Here is an 18088-nt window from a genome sequence, read left to right on the forward strand (position 1 = left end):
AAAATTTTTCGGTGTGCCGAAATTTAGAAGGTGGTCCTTGTCTCCAGAACCGCCTTCATGAGCAAGAAAGGGTTCGTCGTGTAGCCCCGACACCTGGAAAAGATATAAAACGTATTGCTCAAAATTAATTAACTGGGTAGTTCAAGGAGAATTTATGGCACAAAGACTTGAACCACCTTGTACTCGTTTGCTAGAATTATGTCCTCTCGCGGTTTTGGGAGAACGCATGAACCTCGGCGTGCTTGTCTTTGCTTCCGAATGGTACGTTTTAGCATGTTTGGCAAAGGCATCTGGAAAGCCGTATGCTCACTGACAGTAGCGGCCGCATCAAGAAGGATTCGATGGGGTGGGTAGCTTTCACCCTCTGCAATGAAGTAGCGCACAAGAAAACAGTTTAGAAACAACACTGCCACTTTCCAAAATACAAAAAGACAAAATATCTTACCTGCGTTTCTTTTCACGCTCTGGCGGACTTTCAGTATGTTGGTCTCAGCTGTATCCCCAGCATGAGTGTGACAAATGGACTCGTCAGTAGGTTATGTTCACCTTGCAGATAGTACGATCCTGACATACCCAGTAAATACCAGCACCGCATCTTCTGCTAACTGTGTAGGAAAACACCTCGTACAATAGCAACGGAACCCCACGCTGAGTTTTCGTTACTTCCAGACTCTCCGTGGCAGCTTCTTTATAGCCAGTGTTGCCAGAGGGTACTATAGAAAAACCGCCAAAGTCGGAAAAAAATATAGCCAAAATAGCCAAGACTAATAACAATGTTTTTTAAGCCCTTTATTGGCAATTTTTCAGACAAATACAAACACGTTACATTCTCTTAACTCTCAGATGCGCCATTTTGTGTGTACATTATGTCACTTGAGAATTTTAACAAAAAAGCTTTGGACGGATGAAAATTCGTACCACACTGACCCTTCATTCGTAGGTCTTCCGAAGTACAAAACACACAAAGACGGCTTGATTGTGAAGCCCGGGAGATAATAACACAGTGAAAGAACAGAATACAATAGCCGAACACTGGGAGTTTCAAACCAGAACCCTCAATATCTGGGGTTCTTACCAATATTCCACCCGTTTCTTCTTTGTGTCGAATATGAGTGTCGGGCCCCATTCCGGTTCACACTATTTCTGATTGTGTTGTGCTTTGTTGGTGTGGGCGACGACTGGAAGGTAGTCAATTGTTTAACGGTGAAGCTGTGGACTTTTCATTTTTACGAACTTGGGTTCCTAAGGATTTTCACAATGAACACTAAAGCAGCGTTTGGAGAGTTCAGTCTACGTCCGGGTAGAAGACGCTCTTGTGGGAAGACCGCTTGAACTCTGCAAGCATTCCTATCCTGCGCGTTGTGAAAACCCCGAAGTTTGTAGAAGTTTGAAGCCTTTCTACTTCCTCCCTCTCCTCTCAACTAGCCAAAAGAATTTTTTTTTCGAAACTAGTTAGAAGTTTCAAAATTAACTAGTCGAACCGGAGGTTCGACGAAAGTTCGCCGCATCCTTAGAAATAACCCAAAAATAGCCACATAGACAACCACGAAATTTTGACGCTAACTAGAAGAAGAAAAAAAACGTAGCCCAATTTGGCCATATATAGTGTGGTGTCATGCAGACGCGCCGTGACGTCACTATCGTGGCTATCGCTTATCTATAAAAGCGCTGGGAACGTGAAGCTCAGTGTTCTTGATACGGCCGCGCTTGCCGAATAAATATGTTGCGTTAGTCGCTCTGTCTCCTGCCTCGTCCACTGCGGCTACAACATAAATGGCGACGGGGATGGGATTTCTGCCGGGTTGAAAAAGGCCACTAGCAGCGTGTCTGAAGCGTGCCGCGACGAGACGCCGGGATGACAACGGTTGGAAGGTTCGACCAGTTCGTCGAGAACGGCGACGAGGACTTCGAGTCCTACGTGGAGAGGTTTGAACACTTCCTGAAGGCATCCAAGGTGAGCGACGACCTCAAGGTCTCAACGTTCATAACAGCAATAGGAAAAAAACGCTTACAAGAACCTGAAAACTTTGCTCGAGCCGGTAAAGCCTGAATGCAAGACCTACGCACAACTGGTGCAAGCATTGCAGGGACATTACTCGCCGAAGCCCCTAGTTATAGCGGAGCGGTTCAAGTTTAACCGTCGTTTCCAGCAAGAGGGCGAATCGGTGGCAGCTTTTGCAGTAGAGCTGAAGCGATTGGCTGCGTCATGCGACTTGGGTGCATTTCTGGACGACGCCCTTCGGGATCGTTTTGTCGCCGGGCTGAGCGACCGAGAAACCCAAGCGCAGTTGCTGAAAAAGAGCACGTTGACGTTCGCAAATGCCTGCGATATCGCGAAGAGTATCGAGCTCGCACGCAAAGAAAGCAATGCATTTCAGCCCCGTCATGCCCAGGGGACAGTCAGCGCGCTGCGCCAGAAGCCAGACAGCGGGAGACGCCCACAGCGACGGGAGAAATCGTCTGCTACGGCTGAGTCATCGAGAGCAAGAGCGTTGGAATCCTCGGACTGTTTCCGGTGCGGATCAGCGCACGAGTCGTCTACCTGCAAATTTCGCAAGTATCGCTGGCGTTCTTGTAAGCGTTACGGACACTTAGCGAAAATGTGCAGGGGTGGGGCTAAAGACTCCGCGAACGTAGTGGTGGAGGACAGTGACCGGGACGAAGTGGTGCTGTACAATGTCTATTCTTGCGAGGGGCGCTCAGGACATTACGAAATTTCCTTGAAAGTAGCCCAGAAGAATGTTCGCATGCAGATAGACACGGGCGCGTCGGTCTCAATTGTACCGGAAGCATTGTACAAGAAGTACTGGCCCTTTCTACCTTTAGAGCCGAGCCCCCTGAAGCTAAAAACGTACGGCAGAACACCACTGACAGTGGCTGGGAAGCTTTCTGTTCTCGTCGAGCATAACGGTCAGCGCGAGCATCTACCATTGATTGTCGTGAAGACACGCGACAATAACAACACGGCGTTGCTGGGACGTGATTGGCTGGCGGCTCTGAAGTTAGACTGGACTAGTGTGCATGAACTGTGCCTAGACAAAGTGGCGGCGGTGCTTGAAAAGTATGCTAAGGTTTTTGAGCCTACGCTAGGACAGATCAAGGGCAGCCCGATCAAACTGGTTCTGAAAGAAGGTAGCACACCGGTATTTTGCAAAGCCCGACAAGTGCCGTTCGCGTTGAGGGAAGCCGTGTCACTAGAGCTGCAGTCACTCGTAAAAACAGACGTTCTTGTACCTGTATACAGCAAAGCGACTGGGCTGCGCCCCTTGTAGTTGTACCAAAACCGAACAACCAAGTCCGGGTGTGTGGTGATTTCAAAGTGACGCTGAATCCGTGCCTACGTGCGGATCATTACCCCCTTCCCGTTATGGAAGATTTATTTGTAATGATGTCGGGGTGCCGGTATTTCACGGTTCTTGACCTCTCCACTGCCTATTAGCAGCTCGCACTGCATCCCGAAGCACAGTCTTTAGTCGTTGTCAACACACACCTGGGACTGTTCAAGTACACGCGCTTACCCTACGGCATCACGAGTGCGCCTTCGATCTTTCAAGCAGTAATGGATGACGTCTTAAAAGGGCTGGACCGCGTATCTTGCTATTCAGATGACGTTCTGATAGCCGGGTACACTCTTGAAGAGTGTTTCGAGAAAGTAGGAAGTGTCCTGTCACGGTTCCAGGAAAGAGGCATACGATTGAAGAAAGAAAAATGCAAGTTCTTTCAAACGTCTGTCTCCTACCTTGGGCACATTCTGGATGAGAAAGCCATAAGGCCGTCAGATGGAAACGTGAAAGCGATAAAAGAGGCGTTTACTCCAAAGAACGAAACCCAGTTGCGAGCCTATACCTTGGGTTGTTTAACTTTTATGGGAAGTTTGTTCCTAACATGGCTGCCATGCTGAAGCCGCTGTACAATGTGCTGAATCACGAAAGAGGGTTTCAGTGGTCACATGCAGCGGAGCAGGCCTTCCAGCAAAGTAAAACTTGGCTCACAAAAGGAAACGTTTTGACTACGACCCAACAAAAGAGCTTGGACTGGTGTGTGACGCGTCGCCTTACGGCGTGGGCGCCATTCTGTTCCACGAGATCGGAAAATATGAAAAGCCAATCGCTTACGCGTCCAGAGCATTAAGCACAGCTGAGCAAGGTTATGCTCACATCGAAAAAGAGGCCCTTGCTGTGGTATTTGGCCTCAAAAAGTTTCATAAGTACCTGTTTGGGCGCAGCTTTGTCATCTATTCCGATTGCCAGCCACTAGCTGGTTATTTGGTTAACGGCAAACCCGTTCCAGTGATGTCAGCTGCCCGCATGCAACGCTGGGCTTTATTGCTCGCGGCGTACGACTACCGGTGGGTGTATCGCAAAGGCAGCGATGTTGGAAACGCTGACGCACTATCACGGTTGCCGCTAGCTAATGAGAAAGATGTATCAGATTACGTACACTTCTTCTCAATTGTTGATGAAGTGCCATTATCTGCTGTCGAGATCCAGAAAGGCACACGCACTGGCAGTGTGCTGTCAAAAGTGCTGATGTACACGATGCACGGTTGGCCCACGCATGTAACTGACAGCGAGCTGACAGACTACTTTCTTAAGCGACATGAACTGTCGGTAGACCAACAGTGTGTCACGTGGGGAACTCGTGTGATAATTCCTCAAAACTTGCGTAAACAAGTGTTGCATCTGTTGCATGAAGGACACCCGGGTATGACGCGCATGAAAATGCTCGCCCGTAGCTATGTTTGGTGGCCTCAGCTAACACAAGACATTGAACATCTTGTCAGAAGCTGCAGTACGTGCCAGTTGACGCAAAAATGCTCCACCCAGTGCACCACTACAGACATGGGGTTGGCCGACTCGCAGATGGCAGCGAATTCACCTAGATTTTGCTTTCACGGACAACCAGTGGTTGTTGGTGCTTGTTGACGCCCATTCGAAGTGGGTAGAGGTGTTTGTGATGACGTCAACAACAGCGGGCAAGACCATCGATAAACTGCGGAGTGCCTTCGCATCGTATGGGCTTCCGGAAGAAGTGGTAACGGACAACGGGCCCCAATTTACCGCAAGGACCTTCACGGACGTTTTGCAGAAGAACGGAGTGCGTCATACAAGGACTCCACCGTACCATCCGGCCTCGAACGGGAGCGCCGAGCGCTGTGTGCAGACAGTAAAACGAGACCTGCTGCGCCAGCTTCTCGACGAGAGAAAAACAGGTATCAAAAAGCCCTTACAGCATCGGGTCGACCTGTTCCTCTTCAGGTATCAGAACACACCTACCGCTACTACGGGGCAGACACCTGCGGAGCTGTTTCTCTCGTGGAAACCTCGCACACGTCTGAGCCTTCTGCAACCAAGCCTGGAGGGTCGCATGCACGAGCGGTTCTCCAAGGCGAAGAGGACAGCAGACAAACGAAGTGGCCTGTGGAGATGGTTCGAAGTGCAAGACCGCGTTCTAGTACAAGGTCTTCGTCCTGGTGACGCCAAGTGGTTGCCGGGCGTTGTAGAAAAGCGGTGCAGTGCTTCCACCTATATCGTTCGTGTGGGACAAGAAAACAGGTTTGTGCATGCAGACAGTTTACGTCCGTGTTCTTTTGAAAGTGCCGAAACTGTGCCGAGTGTGTTTCTATGTTCGGTTCCAAGTTCAATTTGTGGGAGCGAGGGCCGGCCACCACCACCAGAGGCCGCTACGACCGCCCAGAGAACATCTGGGCCGCGCAAACGTCCGGCCGCGCAAGTGCATAAAAGAGGGGGAAGACGGACCGTGGCCACGGAGGCGTGCAGTTCGAACGCTCCGGCAATGTTTTACGTTGATACTAACAATCCATTCCCGTTACTTTAATAAATGTAGTTTCTCGTTTTGGAAACCCCGGCTCCGTGTTGTTCCTCCCGGATGGGCATGCAGCAAGGCAACCCCACCACAAATTGCAGACTTTATGCTGGAGCCATCTACCACGAGGTCTCCCCTGCCAACGACGGAGACCCCGAGCCCTGCAGCACCAACACCTGAGCCACCTGAAGATGCGCCTTTTCGGATCAGCGGGGTGCAAATCCGCACCCAAGTTGCACGTCGCAGTCACCGCATCGAGCTGCTGCGTCGCCTCAACAGCCAGAAGCTCTGCGACGCAGTACCCGTACTAAGAAGCCCCCTGATTGGTACAGACCGTAGAGACTGTGTAACGTAATACAGGAGGAAGGAATGTGGTGTCATGCAGACGCGCCGTGACGTCACCCCCCTATCGTGGCTATCGCTTATCTATAAAAGCGCTGGGAACGCGAAGCTCAGTGTTCTTGATACGGCCGCGCAGTATCAAGAACACTGAACTTCGCATCAAGAACTTGATGCGAAGTTCGACACGCATACGATTTCTTCTGCCTCCCCACGAACTCTTCATAGCCGAGACACCGTCCCCACAGGGGCGTAAACTCCGGCATAAACTGTTCACACAAGAAAAGCTGAAGAGCATATGTTCCTAACTTTATATCGCAGCAACGGCGAAAACATGCAATAAGTGCAGTGCAGGGGAGGAGAAGGGGGTCACAACGTTGGGAGACACAACGGGTTTATACAAACGATGATGATGATGATGATAACAGGCGCTGCTCGCCGCGGCTCCTGTGGTACCAGTGTCGCTTTTTGCCACCATATCGCTGGAGCCACTTTCGGCTTGTCATGGCTTGCATGCTGAAATGTCTAGAGCCTCTCGCAGCCAACGCTAGCCACCGCAGCATTGCTTCGTGCGATTCGTGCTATTCGTGTTTCACAGCGTGACGCATGTCGTTGGGCGTGTGTTGAATAATATATAAAATTTCTAACTGGACGGTCTGAACCAAATCCTGGACATGTAGCTGTCCTGCGACTCCTGCCAGGGACGATGCGGGACTGGGGACGCTTTATAAAAGGTCGGGACAGTCCCGCGAGATCCGGGACGGTTGGTAACCCTAAGCCAACAAAATATTCCATCGACGGATATGCCAATAAGCATTGTCTTTTCTAGATGCGAATGTTACATACGTTGGCGTTCCTGCCACCTGCCGACATTCCAGATGCCTTTGACGAGCTTCTTGAGGTCCTTCCTAGTAAGGCCACCGATCTGACCAGGGTGTCCTAAAAAAATTAAGTTTTTTTTTCTTTTTTTTTTTACCACAAAAATAAACTAGGCACCGTTGAACGCTCATTCTGTGTGCGCTTCCTATAAATAGTGTATTAGAAAAAAAAAAACATGTTTGCAGTTAGTTCTGGGGTTTGTTTTATGCTGTCTAATCAAAAAACCTGTAATATACCTTACACGTGTCTTGAAGCGTAATAGGGTATGGGACTTTAGCGAGTCTGCATAGAGTGAAGAAAGGCAAGTCTAATATTTCAAGATATTTTTCTTCACTGGGTTTGCAGCGCGTGCCTAATTTATCTGTTCGTCAAACCATACTTCAGTAACCTTGGGATATTTTTTTATTATTTAATATTATTATTATTATTATTATTATTTATTATTATTATTATTTATTATTATTATTTATTATAATTATTATTATTACTTCCTTCGTGCTGAGATTTTATCTCACTTTTAATGCTTAAATTAAGTGGTGGTCTTCGCCGAGTTCGTTCCATCCGCTCAAGGTAAAAAGGTCATCTGGGCTGATCGCTCGATCATCTATTTCGGCATCAGATTTCATCTCTGCGAGCCTAGCTACCCCGAGCGACAAAGACTCGTGACCACCCCATACTGGCACTCCATACTTCTCTGACGACCCTCCCTTTCCGCGCTTTACGTCCGCCACCACTGCTCCGGTTTTTTGATGCTGCGTCTTCTGACCAACACTGTAAGCCCGACAGCCGCCTTGCTCAACAAGCCTTTGACCCGGGTCTCCTGGCCATCGCAGTGAGCCCAACATCTGCTTACCGCAACAAACCCTTTTACCCAGATTACTTTGGGACACACTGACCTCGTTGGGTCTTGACGGTTGGTCGCGTGTTAAGCTTTAGCTGTGTTTCACTTTTGCGGGTGAGCCTGGAACTGTTTATTTTTCTCGCATTCTGTTTGGTTCTAATTTATCCTTTATACCCTCAACTTCTTCTTCGTCGTGAACTGCGTACCATGCCTACACCGGAGCCCTGTGCTGTCTGTTCTGGCTCTCTGCCAACAGACGGTCGTTTTATGAAATGTGTTGACTGTTCAAAAGCCTACCACTTGGGAAAGAAGTGTTCGGGAGTGTCTGATGGTACATTCAAAGGGATGAGCGCTTCTAAACTAGAGAAATGGCGCTGTCTCGCCTGTCGTGGAGGGCTGCCCAGGTCCGACACTGAAGTCGAGCTTTCACCCTCTCAAGACGACCCCACTTCTTTCGTTTTGCAACTCTCGAGTGTGAATCAAAAGCTCGATCTTCTTCTTTCGTGGAAAGATACCGTCGGTGCTCTGCACGAACTACATCCAAAGATGGATGCGCTATTAACGCTGAAGCAGACAGTGGACTCCATGCGAGTTACCATCAATGAAATGCAAACATCTATGAATTTTTACTCCACTCAGTACGACTCACTAGTGTTGACAACGAAGTCTCAAGACAAAACTATCAAAGATCTTCAAAGTGAAACGAGCGCTTTGCGCTCGATTGTAGCTGAGCAGACAAACGAGATCCGTCAGCTCAGAACAAACCATAATGATTCAGATCAAACAAACCGCCTCCCTAACTTAGAGATTCACGGTATACCAGTTTCGCCTCAAGAAAACATCGTGAATACCATGACAAACCTAGCAGATCAACTTGGTGTGGAGGGTTTTGAACCCGCGCATGTCGTGGTAGCACATCGATTGCCGGCTAAACCGGGAACAGTCCCCCCCATCCTGGTCCGGTTCTCTACAGTCTCTCAAAAAGAACGTTGGATGGCTTGTCGTGGACGCCTCGGCTACATACGTCAGGACGAATCTCATCCTATGATACGCTTCAATGATAACCTAACCGAAGCGAACAGGAAGCTGTTTTGGTTGGCACGAACTAGAGGCAAAAAAAAAGGGTTACAAAATTGTATGGTTGCGCCACGGAAAAAATTTCGCAAAGCAAAACCAGAATTCTCCACTCCTTCGCATCCCCAACACTGATGCATTGGAACAATTGGTTTAGGCGTCTAAAATAGTATTGTTAGATAAAATCCCTAGAATTATGTCTAGGAACAGTTTTTTCCAGATAAAAAACCTAGACTCACGTAAAGAAATATTTAAGACAAGGGCAGGCAGTATTTTTACTTTGTTTCATGTCAATATACGAAGCATTCGAAAGCACTGGTGTGAATTTCAGTTAGCCATTGACTCTGTGCGTTTTATTGCCGATGTGTTTGTTTTGACTGAAATTAATATTCATCATGAGGATTTAAGTCAATTTTCGTTGCCGGGGTTTAATAGCACGTTCTATACTCGTGACAAAAAGCGCGGCGGTGGTATCGCGGTATTTTTGAAGGACGATTTGTTTTTCTCGGAGGTTAAGTTTTCAATCCGATCATGTGAGATCATTTCACTTCGTATTCTTACTTCTGTCTATAATATATACCTGCTAGCCTGCTAGAGGCCACCCTCTGGAAACGTATCTGAATTCCTCTCTGACCTGGGAGACTGTTTGCAAACTTTGCCTAATAATGCGCCCCTCTGTCTTGTAGGGGATTTCAACTTTGACCTATTGAAGCCTTCGAGAGCACTGGTTTGCGAGTATCTAACTCTTTTGGCAAATAACGGCGTAGAGCCTGCGATTCAAGCCGCCACAAGGGAAGAACTCCTCGGAGACAAAATTGTAATATCATCTATAGATCATATCAATTTAAGATCTTCAACATCAACAACAAAGGCAGCAGTCATTTCATACAAATTATCAGACCACTATTTTATAGGATGTCAGTTGGAATTCCCAAGAGATGCGTCGGTGACAGGTATCAACAGTAAGCACCGCGTTGAGATTGTTGATCGCCATAGTCTCGACAACTGTATTTCTACTTATGACTGGCTCACATTTCAGCATTCCGTCTCACGCCCTGAAATTTATTTCACTTTTGTGCAACTGTTTAGACAGTTTACTGAAGCGTCAAAAAAAGATTATTGTTGTAAAACAAAGAAAAGATAACATACGCTGGCTAAATAAAAACATATTGTATGCTATAAAACTCAAAGAAATAGCCTGGAAGCGATGCCGCCGGTCTCCTCATAATTCCATCCTTAAAGCAGAATTCAGAACTATCCGGAACAGAGTCAGCGCGTTAATTCGCTCAGCTAAGCGGCTGTACTTTCAAAAGCAGTTCTCTGATTCTAGACGCAACTTGGCTAAAAGGTGGTCGTTAATCAACGAGTTACCTGGTGTTACATCTCCTCACATTCAACATTTTGACAGTACCTTTGGGCTTAATTCACTGGCTACGGCAAATACCTTCAACAATTTTTTTTTTGCTTCCTTCTCGGGCAGTGCCCGGCTATCGGCCACAGCGGCCTTTTCTAGTCCCTCCCTGAACTCAGCTTCCGCATTTCTTCCTGAAATGACATCGCAGGATGTCGAGTCAATAATCTTCGGGCTCAAGCCAAATAAATTACCAGGTTATGATGGAATATGTCTTAGCGATCTCCGTAGAAATTTTAGGTACTTAAAAGATACTCTTCTACTTATGCTCAACACAATGATCGAGACAGGTTCCATTCCCATCGAATTGAAAACTGCTATTGTTAAACCTCTTTTTAAAGGAGGTCAGCGTGGCCAGGTTCAAAACTATCGGCCAATTTCTATTCTACCATGTATAGCTAAAATATTGGAAAATTTTATTTACATCACTATGTCTTCTTTCGTAGAGAAGTGCAACATAATATCTCCCAACCAATACGGTTTCGTGCCTGGTCGTGGGACTCAACCCCTTCTCGAAGCGCTATCTGATGAGATAAATTTGGGTTTTGAGAACAACCTGTTTATTTGCGCTTGCTTTCTTGATGTAAGAAAGGCGTTCGACACAGTGAATCACTCTATTTTATTGCAAAACTTTCAGCCTTTTTGTACTTACTAACTAATTTCCTGCAAGATCGTTCCCAGCTGGTTTCAATCAAAGGCATACACAGCGTCAAAGTCTCTTTAAGATCTGGTGTCCCACAGGGCTCAGTACTTTCGCCTTTACTCTTCAATATCTATGTAAATTATATGTCTACCTCTGTTTCGAATTGCTCCCTTTATCAATACGCGAACGATACTCTTTTGTTAACAAGTCATCTTACTTATTCAAGGGCTATGGAGATGCTCCAGGAATGTTCTTTAGGACTAATGAACTGGTTCGCCCATAACCTTATAGATATCAATGTCTCAAAAACTAAGTTAGTATGTTTTCACAATCCCGTTAAGTTAGTTGATCTAAATACTAATCTTTTCCTCCGCACGTCGCACTGTGTCAACTGCCAGTGCAATCCCATCGCTTTCTCAGACACTGTGAAGTATTTAGTAATTATTTTTGATTCTGATCTTTCTTGGAATTCACACCTCACAAGACTGTGTTCTAAATTAAGGAGCGTTTCTTGCTTAATGTACAACATCAAGGCTTTTCTACCACTTAATCTCAGGAAACTCATAGTTCACTCGTTAGCATATGGCTCCCTCCGCTACGGAATCACCATTTTTGGAAATTGCTCTGGATTATGGCAGACAAAAATCAATAATATTCTAAAAGGAATGCTGCGTAATGTTTACTACAGGCCGACCACTTCCTCTCAGGATATGTTTCAAATATTATCTATGCCCAACTTTCAATCTCTGTTTGTGGAAACGGTAGTCCTAGCATATTACTGGAATACTGACTTCAAAACACCTCGTCCGAATATCCGGTAACTGCGAACGGTTCCACGATTTGTTATCATCAAATGTTACACTCGATATGGCAAGAACTTGCGGTCCTTCTACGTTCCTCGGATTTTTAATTCTTTACCTGCTAATTTCCCTAATTTCACTTCCAGAAAAAAGCTTAGAAAATCGCTTCGCCTTCTCCTGTCTTCCGATGAGTCGATCTAAAAATGTATAACATTTTTGTGTGTGTTCTTTTTTGCGTTTTGTATTTTTTTCTTAAACGCCCTTATTGGATTTTATTTGACAGTTTTTTTTGTCCCCACTAGTAATGTCACCAGGTATGTGTCTTTTGATTGGTGCATCTTGCGTATAGTCCAAAGGTGATTGATTAAAATAGTTCTTTTATTTATGGTTACTATTAATGACACAAATATGGTGCTGTCCTCAATCTGGTGTATTTGTGATGTAACTCAATTTTGCTTGTGTCAAATTCTGCGTCATATTTTTTTGTTTTGTTTTGTTTTCATGACTCGTTTTGTGGCTGTTTTCATCCACTGAGAATCTCAATCTTCACCTGGACGTACCCTGCATCGTGCAACTCTTCAAGGAACGATTCTGTGATTTTTTTTCTAGTGACATAACCTGACTTTCTTTTTATTTTTATTGAATTTTATATTTTCTTGTGGTACGGAAGCCTAAGCTTCAACTGGAACTATAGCTAATTCTGGTCAAGTTCACAATTTTCTTTTTATATTTTTCCTTTTTCTTTCTTTTGTGATAATTATTTTGATATCTTTGCAACCTCGGTTTAGTCACACAAGCCCGTGAAGGCTTTGACGAACCTGCGTTGTTTAGTGGATATGCTCCTCCATCACAAATAAATTATAGATTATGAATTATGAATTATTATTATTATTATTATTATTATTTATCAATACTGCCAGCCCAATGTAGGGCCAAGGCAGGAGTGGGGTGATACCATACATGCAAATTATAAACACAACAGTTCTAAACAAAAAGCAATCTTAGCACCGAAAAATAATATCTACGACTTATTTGAAAGAAGAGAACCAATCAATATCAACAGTAATACAGTAACAAAATGTACTACTAGTAATAACGGTAACAGTATAGCATTAAATGTAACAGCAGTAATAACAGTAATAAAAATAAAGGCAGTAAAAATAATGTCATAACAGCAATAAAAAGCAATCTTAGCACTGAAAAATAATATCTACGGCTTTTTCGAAAGAAGAGGGTGAATCAATATCGACAACATCACCGGGAAGGCTGTTCCATAAATCAATTGTATACACAAAAAAAGATTGTTTATAACTATTTATTCGAGCATTAATATGGGCTACGGTCTTTGAGTGATGCAAGCGTACCGAGTAAAAACATTTTGGTTTTAAGGAAATCGAGCTATCAATTTTTATACTGTTTTTGAAAATCTGAAAGAACAGCTTCAACCGTTGGCTCTCTCTTCTGTTTGACAGAGGGCCTATATTGGCTCTTCTTTTAAGTTCGGTCACAGACCGTAGTTCGTCTGAAATCTGAAAAAACTATACGCACTGCTAGCGATTGAATATCTTCGAGTTCTCTGACCAGAGAGCTCTGCCATGGACTCCACTTTGCGTACGCGTATTCTAACACTGGTCTAATAATTGTCTTATACGGAAGAATTTTAACGGAAGGGGGAGATTTACCCAGCGTTCTCCTCAGGTACCACGATTTGTTAGTTGCCAAGGTTGCCAAGGTCACAAGACAAAATCACTCTCCAATATTTGTAACTGTCTACTTCAGTCAGTCCTACACCAGCAACCTCATAGCTAAAGTTTAAGATAGTTCTTTTTGTTGTAATATGCATGTTTTAAGTTTTGCTAATATTAATCTTCATGTTATTTTCACGACCCCAAGACACAATGTTATCAAACGCGTCACTCACTTTTATATGGTCCTGTATTGCAAAAACAGGACTGTAAATGACTCAGTCGTCGGCAAACATTCTTAGCTTATTTAGGACATCATCAGTAAATGGGAACAAACTGTTAACGTAAGTTAAAAAAAAGTAGTTGCCCAAAGACAGAACCTTGGGGTGCCCCAGAATGAGCGTCTAACAGCCCTGAGTAAGTACCATTTATATCCACAAATTGTTGATGGTTTGAATGATATGCATTGATCCACCTAGTAAAAGATAAGGGAACTCTGAGGTCAATTAATGCCTTAATTAAACTGCAGTGAGGTACCCGGTCGAATGCCTTCGACAGGACGATGAACACTGCATCAACCTGCGTACGGTTGTTAACGTAAGTGGCTAATTCATGATAAAATTCAATCAACAGGGTTACCGTTGACAGGCCAGTGTGGAAACCATGTTGGTTGGGGTTTAGAACATTATTCATTTCTAAGAAAGAAACGAGTTGTTTGGTTATGATATGTCCAAGTAATTTACAGGCCGTGCAGTGCAAGTCACTAGGGACAACCCTAACGACATGCCAGTCATTCGGTAATGTAGCATCCTTGATTGATATAGAAAACATTCGTACAAGCCCAATCATGGAGTTTTAAAATTTATATATCTATATTTGCGAGCCTAAGAAAATGTATATATCCTTTTTTAATTTTTTTTAATATACCGATTTATAAAATTGAAAGCTTTGCAAATATGAATTAACGAGTCAATTGTTTAAAAAACAATTGATTCGTTCTTTCTTCCTTTCTGAAAACCCTATTCTTGTTTTATATTTAGCTCTTATTTACGAACAACTTTAAAACTTTTTCTGATTTCATTATTTGGGTTCCATGATAACCAGATTGTTTATTTTCATCTGCAATTACTTATGCGATCTTGGAGCCATCTATACTTTCCGTAGAAACCTTCGGTATTGTAAATCGACCAAGAAAAATACCACTTTTAAGTATGATGGTGTTAGGAAGTATAGAGAAAAATGTAAAGCTTGATATTCTTCAGGGTTTCGTTACGGTTCCGGCGCTTGCTCTGACTGCAAGTGTAGATGTAGGCATGTTCCTGCTTCCCCATGAGACGCCACAGGAGACAATGCCGGCGCCATTCCAGAAACCCTTGCCACCTACGCTGAATCAGAAGACCATGGGACAAGCATATACTTCAAGAAGTCCCCACGTAAAAATCCGGGGAAGGGTTCCTTTAGAAAGAGGGTCTTTCTTGCCTCTTTCATGTGGACGTCTCCGTGCCTCCCAAAAAGCGTCCATATAATGTGAGTGGTTCGTTGTACAAAAATGCATGCTGTACAAAATGCATTCGTTGTACAAAAATGCCCAGTTCGTCCCCGAAAATGTTGTCTATATAGCGGTGTATCTATATTAACAGGCTCCGAATTAGAGAGTTTCAGGGAACCGTTTTCGCACATCCGATAGCTACGATGGGCCCTCAGGTACGAACTGCGCATGCGCTGCCGCAGAAGTATGCGCAGCGCTTACCCGGGGGGGGGGGGGTCATCGTACTGTATCGGATGTGCAAAAACGGTTCCCTGAAACTCTCTATTATCGAGACATCACCGCCTTAGTAAAGTTGAGCCTGATTTGCCTTTTTTTCCGGTATGTTTTAGCATAATCCAGTAAATCTATTTCAGCACGTTTTTCTCACGTGTTTTTTTTTTTTTTTTTTGTGATTTCGTACTTGCAATGGCCGAGTCATGTACTCCGACGCTTTCGACCCTTAGCTTCTCTAAGGCGGTCTTCTCCAAAGGCTCGTTCGGGGTTCAGGCGCAACAAATAACGATGAATCGTTGTATGAATTTGGAAACAGAACGATCAATTTTTGCGGGCATGTCGTAAATAAGTATATTATTGTACGATGCCTCGCATCGTGCTCTATTCAACTAAGACTAGTTGTTGCGAATTGCCGAAATAGCTCGTGGGACTGCGGGCAAAAAGAGAAGAAGAAAGGAGTAAAGAAAAGAATGAACTGAATGCGCGAGGACCTCGGAAAAGCTTCCCCTGGACAGTTGCCTGTACATATGTAAATATCCCATCAGTAAATGAGTGTATTTCTTTTCGATTCAACAACCTCGAACGAATTATTCCGCCTGGAAGTACAACATGGTGCCGAAACCCGGGACTGAGGATCGAATAGCGTAAGCGGAACTCCGAACGTTGCCGATCGACTACACTCTACTGCTGTGGGATCTTGGACAGATACATATGGAACGCCTGAAATCGAAGCGCACCGTCCGACGTTCTCAAAACACCCGGCTCATCAACGAAGCTACTGCAGTTCTTGAAACTGCAGACCTGGCTACTCTGACATCGCTGCTCGAACGACTGACTACGAGCAACAAGGAACTCCGTCAAATTAATACCGAGACCGAAGACCACATCAGCGATGGAGACCTCGTAGCAGAATACACTGCAGTAGTCGAGTACGATGACGAAGCTACGAGAATGATCGCCGTGCTGGGTAGTAGGGCAGCTACCCTCCGGGAGAAGGAAAGACAACCGCCGCCTCCGCCATCGGTGTCGACGCAGTCAGCAACAGCGACCGGAGAAACAGCACAAGCTAATAGAGCCACGGGAGTCAAGCTTCCCAAGCTACGTCTCCAGACGTTCAACGGCGACATTGGTGGATGGCAGAGCTTCTGGGAGCAGTTCTCTAGTGCAATCCGTGATAACGAGAGCGTCCCGCGTTGCTAGAAGTTTCACTATCTGCGCACTCTTGTCACCGGACCAGCAGCTGCAGCTATCGCAGGGCTACAAGCCACTGACGCCTGCTACGATGACGCCATAGAGATTCTTTCTGTCGATTCGGAGACAGACGACGAATCGAACAAGACCATCTGGCAAAACTGCGGACGTTGCCATCCGTCAGTTCATCAAACGACACCAGAGGTCTACGACGAATGTACGACCACCTACAGATAAACATCCGCGGACTGAAGGCTCTCGGGGTAGGGTCAGACACGTATTCCACCATGATGGCTGACATTATACTGAGAGCACTACCGAAAGACCTAGTCGTCGATTACTACCGACGAACTAGCTTTACATACCCAACAACGTCGACTGAAGCCGTCCAGCAAAGACCTGAAGCAGCACAAGCTTCAAGTCACAGCTCAGCTATCTCGGCCAGCACCATCCCAACAGCTCCGCTTGTTGATGGGGAGCTTTCACGGATCCTGAGCTTCCTTCGGGCCGAAGTGGAAAATAGAGAAAGAGCCGGGTTAACTGAGACGACAAGCCTAGCGTCGAGACAAAATTAGAAAGATCAAGCACGGCGATCCAGAAAGCCAGCAGCTGCAGTGCTGCAGACAAACACGGAACCTGGTTGCTTCTTCTGCAAATCAACGAAGCACTCAACTGAGACCTGCGTTTTACCCCTTGGGCAAAAGAAAACGCGACTATACGGTGACATGCGATGTTTTCGATGCACTAAGAAGGGACATCGAGCAAAGGATTGTCGTGGAAAGGTCTCATGTTCTTCTTGCTCCGGAAGACATGTCACGTCAATGTGTGACCCCAACTGGAAACCGCGCTCAAAAGATACTGGTGAAGAGACCGTGATTACAAGCGTGCAGAACACCTGCGCCAAAAAAGGTAGATATTTGCCTGGACAACAAAGTTCTTCTCCAAACATTTCGTGCATGGGCTGTTACAGACGACGATAGCTGCTATTTTCGTGCCATCATCGACGGAGGGAGCCAGCGGACATTCATTCGCAAGGATGTGTCCCGCAAACTTAATCTCAAGGTGCTGAAGCAGACAAGTCTTCGATTGAATACGTTTGGGAACCCAAACGCCCCAGCTCAACAACTACGAATCGTACAAGTACGACTACGTAGTCAGTATGGTAAGACTGAGTGTTTCCTTGAGGCGGTATAAATACCGTTCATCTGCAAGGACATTACGCAAGTGCCAACAGACTACGAATTTCTTCGTAGTGCTGAGGAGAAAAAAGGGCACATCGCGGACGAACTATTGTTCCCAGGCATGCCGTCTGTACCTGGCATAGGCATGCTTATTGGATCTGATCAGCTATGGAAGATCACGAAAGATCAAGTACAACGGTGCTGTAACAACGAAAAGATGACAGCTACCAATACCACCTTTGGCTGGACTTTTCATGGTCCTATATCACTCCAAAGTTCTTTGACCTGCAGTGCCACCACGACGACCTGCGTTCTGAACATCAGAGCGTTTGAAAACAACCAAACTGAATCAACGCTGCGCAGTTTTTGGGAACTGGAGAGTATAGGAATAACAGACCAACCTTGTGCCCAAAATGAAGAACACAGATCAGTGTACAAAGAGTTCTGTCGAAAGAT

The 18088-nt window shown here is 45.4% G+C and overlaps 1 pseudogene; it reads left to right on the top strand.

Moving 5' to 3' along the window:
- Positions 1-1855: 1855 nt before the first annotated feature.
- LOC121047430 lies at positions 1856-16460 on the top strand (annotated as a pseudogene).
- Positions 16461-18088: the final 1628 nt, after the last annotated feature.

Source organism: Ixodes scapularis, unplaced genomic scaffold (genome assembly GCF_016920785.2).
Source record: "Ixodes scapularis isolate PalLabHiFi unplaced genomic scaffold, ASM1692078v2 PGA_scaffold3__209_contigs__length_174095766, whole genome shotgun sequence".
In the NCBI taxonomy this organism is placed as follows: Eukaryota; Metazoa; Arthropoda; class Arachnida; order Ixodida; family Ixodidae; genus Ixodes; species Ixodes scapularis.